At 52.2% G+C, this 7,534-nt stretch overlaps 1 protein-coding gene across 1 annotated transcript in view; it reads left to right on the top strand.

Moving 5' to 3' along the window:
- Positions 1-5,755: 5,755 nt before the first annotated feature.
- The window catches only part of CGN (cingulin), a 38,509-nt gene continuing 36,730 nt past the window's right edge, over positions 5,756-7,534 (top strand). Inside the window, exon 1 of the mRNA XM_025192500.1 lies at positions 5,756-6,950. The gene's annotated coding sequence lies outside the window, so the exon portion shown is untranslated. The remainder of the gene's footprint in view (positions 6,951-7,534) is intronic.

Here is a 7,534-nt window from a genome sequence, read left to right as displayed (position 1 = left end):
GCAAATTGAGGCCCCCACGGTGAGGGAGGGAGTAGGGCAGGGCTGGGGTGAATGGGGGGCTGGGGAAGGCATGGGGGGCACATGCCCCCCACGTTTGTATGCAGGGCAGAGGCAGTCTGCCTGCTGCAGGGTGGGCTCTGAGCTCTGCTGCATTTGCCCTGGGAACTGTGCACACACACTTCAAAAATAGCATCTCATGATTTACATTCCAAATCTCTTGATTTTTAAGAGTTTGTCTCATGATTTTTGATATGGTGGGGTTGGCAATACTAAGTAAGAACAGACCTTTCTTCATGGCTTATCTCACAACAGAGCCTCTGTGGACATAGCCTGGCTCACAGAGCCCTCCCCTGGATAGAAACATATGTCCCCAGGAGGTTTGCTGCCAGTGTAGCTCCACACCTTGCCAACAGCAGCAGCCCAGGTGACAAAAGCACCTTCCCGTCAGCATCCTTATCTGACCCACCAAAGGAGCCATTTGCATCATGCTTCTGGCCAGCACGGCTGCCCAGCTTTGTAGGGCAGACGGGGATTCTGCTTTAGCTTTGGTGCAGTTTGCCTTGGGGGATTAACTGCTCTCTGGTGCAGTGGCCCCTTGGTTGGTTTTAGTCAGAGAATTGTAGAAAAGTCAGGCTGGCAGGGCCTCCGGGAGGTCACATCTAGTCCAGCCCCCTGCTCCAGGAAGGATCAGCCCTGTCCAAACCATCTCAGACACATCCTAAGACTACACAGTCAGCCCTGTTGCACACTTGCAAGGCACCACACTTGAACCTGCCACAGGTACAGCAGGGGGATGAGGGCTGTCAGTGTCCTGCTGCTGGGTGTTAAAACGCTCTCGAGAGATCCAGGGAAGAGGCCATGCCCCTGCTACAGAGGAAGGCAAAAACTCACATAGTACAAAGCTGAAATTCCTTCCTGACCCTGATGCAGCATGGGTCTGACCCTGAGCAGAGGGACAAGACCCTCTAGCCAGGAACCTCTGGGTTTTAGGTACATTGGCGCATGCCATGGATCAGTGCTGGCAAAGCTGCCTATTGAATAACCTCAAGGACTCAAATCCCTTCTGGGTCCAAGGTCCTGGTCCCCATTCATATGCCCCCAGCAAGTCACACAGTCTCCACTCCTGACTTTGGACAGTTTGACCCCAAGCCGGCCAGCCTGCCTCCCACTTCGGGTTCTCTTCTTTAAATTCCACAGCATCCAATTAAGGGCCAGTGAGTTCAATCTGGTAAGTGCCAACAATGAAAAAAGACATCCCCATCCCCATGTGTCCCACTGCAAAGCTTTGTTCTGCCTTCTACACACACAGAAAAGGAAGTGACAGAAAAGTGATCTGATTAAAGCTAATGAGCTGCTGATTACTGGGGAAGTAAACAGTTCTGGAGACAGGGTGTTTCATGAATGGCATGTCTGAGTGAATCACTCAGGGAAGAGACAAAGTCCAGGGCTGATAGGAAGAGCCAAGCTCCTTTGAAGGACCAAGCTGAGTTACAAACTGTTTTGGTTCTTGGTGGGTTCCCACAACCACCACAGCTGCACATGGGATGGGAGAAAGGGGCTGCGTGCTGGGATGTGTGTGTTCAAAGGGCAGGGGAGGCGTGGACGGGCAGCCAGAGCCAGCCCAGGCACGAAGCCTTGTGAACAGAGGGGCATTCTGGTTCTGCCACAGATCTTCCCTGGCATTTGAGACAAATTGTTTTGGGCCAGGCCTGCTGCCAGGAACTTCCCCAGGAGCCAGTACTTGGAGTGACAAAGGTCAAAGGAACTGAAGGCAGTGAATCATAGAGAAGTAGGGCTGGAAGAGGTCATCTAGTCCAACCCCTGCCTGAGGCAGGACCAGCCCTGCCCAAATCATCCCAGGCACATCCATAGTCTAACTTCTTAGTAAAACTACCATCAACCCTGACACAACACCACCTGCCACAGGTGCGGGACCATGGCAGTCAACGTCCTGCTTCTGTAAAAGATTGTTAATATACACTCAAGAGATCCCAGGTAGAGGCCATGCCCCCCGCAGCAGAGGAAGGCAAAACTCCCCGTGATTCATACCAGTCTGCCCAGGAGTTAAAATTCCTTCCTGACCCCAATGCAGCATTGATCTGAGCCTGAGTAGAAGAGCAAGACCCTCCAGCCAAGAACCTCTGGCTTTGGTCCCAGCAGAAGCGTTGGCACAGCCCGGCTGCCATCCCCAGCCTGGGCTGCAGCCAACACCCAGTGCCTCTGCGGGAGGCTTAAAAACACCCTGACGCATGGAGCAAAAGGGGGTGGGGGGCAACCAGCACAGCCCAGAAGCCTGGGAAATCCACACAGTACAGAACAGGCATCACTATGCCTAGATCAGTGGTCTCCAACCTTTTTAAGTAGATCACCTTCGGCATGTAAAAGCAACTCAAGATCTACTGTGCACCACTGCCGCCCCCTGCCTCCCCCACACCCAGCAGGTAAATCTGTGGAGAGGGAAGGGAGTGCAGATTGAGACAGAGGGAGAAAAAATTATTTGGGGGCACACCTCCCCAGCAGGTAAGTCCCACCCGGCTGGGGCCTCACTCAACTTACCCCTGCTCCTGCCTCTGCAGCACTGTCCCTCACTGTGGGGGCCTCAATCTAGACCCTATCCCCTCCCTCCCCCATAGACTGACCTGCTGGGCCGGGGTGCACACGTGCATACACACGGTCACTCAGCCCCCTACCCCAGCCTTGGATCGACTCCAAGAAGCTCCGAGATCTACCACAAGAGGCTCTGAGATCTACTGGTGGATCGGGATCCACTGGTTGGTGACCACTGGCCTAGACCATCCCTGACCAGTGGCTGTCTGAGCTCCATCAGTGATGGAGAGTCCACCCCTCCCCTGGTGTCTATTCCATGGCCTCCCTGCTCTGACAGTGCAGAAGTTTTCCCTGAGATCCGATCGAAACCTGCTTTGCTGCAACTTCAAGCCATTGATTTGCATCTGGTGCATGCTGGACTGACCGAGTGGTGCACAGGATGCAAAGCTGCACTGTTCTGGGCCTCGTACTCCTTCTGTGCCTCAGTTTCCTCCCACTGTAGCATGCAGATAATCCTTGGGTGCCTCCTGTGGGCACAGCTGGTCAATTATTAACACTTTCAGAATGGAAAGTGATGTCTTTTTCTCTCAGAGCCCGCACAACCTTCCCATGAGGCCTTTTGCCTTCCATCCATATGCCCTCATGCCCTGTTCCTCTTGTGCAGCGTAACAGAGGCAGGGGTCCTTGGAAAAGAGGCAGTTGTCCTCTACTTCCTCAGGCAGAGCCCATCTTGGGGAGTTCTGATAACTTTATTCCTGGTGATACTAGTTCTCAGAGCAGAACCCCCCTCTCCTCTTCCACCATGAATCAGAATTTCTTCAATGCTAGCATAGAATAAAATAGCTGTGCAAAATCCCAGAGGCATTAAATGAAGCTTGTGTGTCCCATTGAGTTGGCTGATGTGCACAGGTACAAGCCCCTGCTACAGGATGGAATTATAACTGCTCCGTTGCAGGTGTATCTACACAGCCTCCCCCGCGATCCCCACGCTCCCACCAAGAAAAAATGTCACGCAATCGCTATTCTGCAGCAGTTTAGAGAGAGTCTCGGGATCTGTCTCAGGTGACCTGAGCGCAGCGCTGTGTATGTCTGAGGCCGGTCTAATGGTGACCACACAACATTTTTTCGGCACATGTTGCAAAAGGAGTTTGTCAGGGGCTCATTTGTTTGTGGTGGTCTCAGGTTTGCTAGGGAAGTTGTAAAGACAGACCCTAGGACTCACAAGCTTCAGAAGCCGAGGTCTGGACTTGCTGCCTCTATGAATGTCAACAGTTTTCTCCTCCTGATAGCAAGGCCAGGCTAAGAAATGTTTATAGGTGATTAAGTGGCAAAAATACATGTTTCTGGCATCTTTGTCACTTCACATTTAAAACAGGTTTTCTGTACCCAACAGCAATTTTTAAACAAATGGAAATAGTTACAGGTTTTTTTAAACCAATGCAAAATACCTGCAAATATTGACTTTGGCTTGCATCAGAAAGCCACTACTATATTTTTAAGGAAGGGTTTCAAAGGGCTCATAGCCCAAGCCATGATAAGAGCAAAATATTGACTCATTTTATTCTTATTAGCCTTTGAGCCATGATGAAGACTTGGATGAAAAACCAAAAATCCTCTGGTGATTGAAAGGTAAGGGTTTCTGAGAGTGATCCCTTGTATTGGACCATATGCATCTGGGGTGAAGTTAGACAAACTTTCCAACCCCATGCATAGTGAAATGCAGCAGGGGGAAGCCCTGGGAGAAATTTTCCTGGGTAGCAGACAATGCACAGAAGAAAAGCTGATTACCGGGAGATCAACAGATCCCTAACTAAAAGGAGGAGGGTACTGTTCACCTATCTTGCGTGGAAAGAATTCAGGAGCTGGATAAAACCCAACATGCCATGAACCCGTTTAGTCCTTGGTAGCACTAGGAAATCCTGGCTTCCCCCATGACTTCTGGACCATCTCAGCTACAACATCACTTTTACACTGGTGGGTGAAACTCATTGAAACTGGTTCACTGAACAGCTTCCCAATTCAGTTCCAGTAGGCACCATCTCCTCTCCTTCCCATGAAAGCTGCTCTTTCTAGTTTGTAACCCACATAACATTTGCTCCTTTTTATAATATAATGTAAATTAAAAATCTTTTGAAGAAAACCTGCAGCAAGGCAGGGAGGACAGAAGGACACTGGCCCTGTAGGGTGATATAACACAACTATACTGTCTGCCTCCTTGACCTAACACTGGTTTGTTGTGGGGGAAGTGTTAGCTATGCAAAGTGACAGGTGCTTTTACCTACTGTACCCAAAGGAGCTATTTGGATGTCTGCCTTTTGTATGTACCTTATTTATGATGAGATACTGTGTCCAAGCATTCAGCTGAACACACCTTGCTGCCTAGGACACTTGACTCCCTCTCTAGATTTAAGCAAAGCTTTCAAGTCACCTGCTGCTATGTTAATCTGATCAACCCTGTCTAATACTTCAGCTGCAAACACACCTGCAAGGGCTTTTAAGAGCACCGCCTTAGGCTGCATGAGATTGTTTGCAGGGCTGGAAGCTCAGCAGAGGCAAACGCAACCTAGCTAGCACAGTGACAGCTGCTGCAGACAGTGGCTTTCCATCCCTATGGCTTTGTACAACAGCAGTGTCACGTGTGTTTCGAGCATGTAATTGCATATTCAGGGTTGCCACTCCACTTCTGTGCCCCTCAAGTGACTGGAGACAGCAGCACTAGTTGGACCCAGGAGAGAAGAGCTCCAGTGCGTGCGCTCCTGCTGAGTTTTGTTGCGTGTGTGGTCTTACAGCCCTGAGGTCTTTGTCCTTTCTGTATGTTGGCAGCACACTGCTAGTGCCTCCTACCACTGTCTTGAACTGAATCATCTTGACTGAACGTGCTGACCTGTGCCCGGGGCTGATGCACCAGGTATGAGGAGCAAGTCTGCGTTGGCTAAGTAAAAATACAGGTTCTCTTTGTCCTTCCCTGTTCCAGTAGCTCCTCTCCTGTCCACTCCTGGACGTTTGCTCTGCAGCAGCCTCTGTCGGTCTGCAGCTCCTACCCTCCAGCATGGGCATCAGAGCAAGAGCCTTCTGTGTTGACATCAGCTGAAAGCCGGCAGGGACAGTCAAGCGGGAGAGAGATCCAGACGGGGAAGTAAGGTGCCAGGCCAAGGTTCTCGCAGAAGCCGAGAGGGGTAGTCCTGAGGTCTGGGTGTCACAATCTGTAACATCAAGTTCCCAGCATGCGGTTGAGTTTGTTCGGCTGATGCTGTTACATGGAAAATGTAACCCCCTGCTGGGAGAAGCAGCGCATACGTGGGGGAGGCATCTCCCTGCAGCTCAGAGCCTTTTCCTGGGAGAGATCAGGCTGCCTCTGGCCTGCTTACATCTTCCCAGACCAGGTGGACTTCACAGAGGAGGGAAACAACCCCGGGGCTGATAAAGCAGGGAGGAAAGAGCTCCTCTGTTCTGTGTGGTTCAGGGTTATCTGGTGCTTTCCGTCCAACTCTCTTTTGGCAGCCGTGAATTGCCTACTGTGGAGCTGGAACCTGATCTCTGGTCCTTTGTAAGGGGAGACTAAATGATTTCTTTTTTTAAAATGGAAACATCTAGTAGGAAATTTGAAAGTACAATGACGGGCAGGGCAGAGGCAGGATTGGATGCGGTATCCAGGCTATGCGGATGAATGATACCACTTGCAAGAGAAGGGTAATACAAGTCCCGGCTATGACCATCGTGTTATGTGACTTATGAACACGGGGCCTCATGTTTTATTATGTGGTCTAGGCATAGCATAAGAGATTGGGCACAAGACTCACGGCTTCTGTTTCCAGCACAGGCAAGGAGTTTGGTCTTGCGGTTAGACCACAGGACTGCCAGTCAGACAGGTTCCTTAATGAGAGAGGCCTGTATCTCTCTGAGCCTCAGTTTTCCCACCAGCAACACGCATTTAATTCTTGTGTAATGATATAGGTCTGTGCTACGTGGGGGTCTTGCTGGGAGAGTTATGCTGGCAGACCCTCCTTCCAGCTGGTGAGTTGCTGGGCTGATCGGGCTACGCAGCTTGCAGGAGGGAGAGAAGCTTTCCCAGTAAAAGGACCTTTTCCTCCCATTACAATCCTTCCACCTTGGGCCTCCATCGTGTTGTTCGTGGGGAGGAAGCACCCACCCCGACCCACACAGCAACAATGCGTAGACCCCGCCAGAGAGGGAATAGATCCGGTTTCACTGCGGCCTCGTCAGCTATTAATCGGTACAAAATGTTTTCCTCCCACCAACCGTCGCGTCATTCTTTCCATGGAGAGCGCTCTGCTCTGGGCCACGCGGGTCGCTGCTGCTGCATCGCCTGTCGCGCTTGACATGAGGCCGCTAACGTCTCCCACCGCGACGCGGGTCTGCATCCTGCGTGGAAAAGATCATAGGTGCGGCCTAATGAGAGCTCCTAGAGACCCCCGGGGGCTGGGCACTGGCACGCGGAGTCATGGCGCGATGGACCATTTATGGTGGAAATGCTGGCAGGTTTCAGGGGACGGCTGAGCTGCAAGCGGGTCCGGTGCATCGTTTACCAGCCCTCGAAGTCCTGGCAACGGAGCGCGGCGGGGGGGGGGTCGGGGTTGATCCAGGACATTAGTCAGATAATTTTCCGTGCCTCAGTTTCCTCCTGCTATAAAATGGGTGGAATCCTTGCCTCACTTAAGGTATTGCCAGAGCAAGCAAATCGGTGGTTTCTCCAGCGCCGTGTTGCGTTATTAATGCTGTGGATGCGGCAGGGGGCTCGGCGAGCCCAGACCCCCACGCATTAGTACGAGCAGGGTGGAGGCACCCCCTTGCCCTCGGCAGCGCCAGTTCCCCAGTGGCCGTGACCGCCCAGGGGCGCTGCGCTGTGCGGGACCCACCCCGCCCCCCCACGCAGGTGCCGGGAGGGGAAGGGTCAATGCGGCCCGGGTTGCCAGGAGCAACCCCCAGCCCAGCCCGGAGGGGGAGGGGTGGTGGCACACGCCCGGCC

Source organism: Alligator sinensis, unplaced genomic scaffold (assembly GCF_000455745.1).
Source record: "Alligator sinensis unplaced genomic scaffold, ASM45574v1 scaffold880_2, whole genome shotgun sequence".
Taxonomy (NCBI): domain Eukaryota; kingdom Metazoa; phylum Chordata; order Crocodylia; family Alligatoridae; genus Alligator; species Alligator sinensis.
The sequence above is the reverse complement of the archived record's forward strand: the minus strand, read 5'-3'. Positions and strand labels throughout refer to the sequence as shown.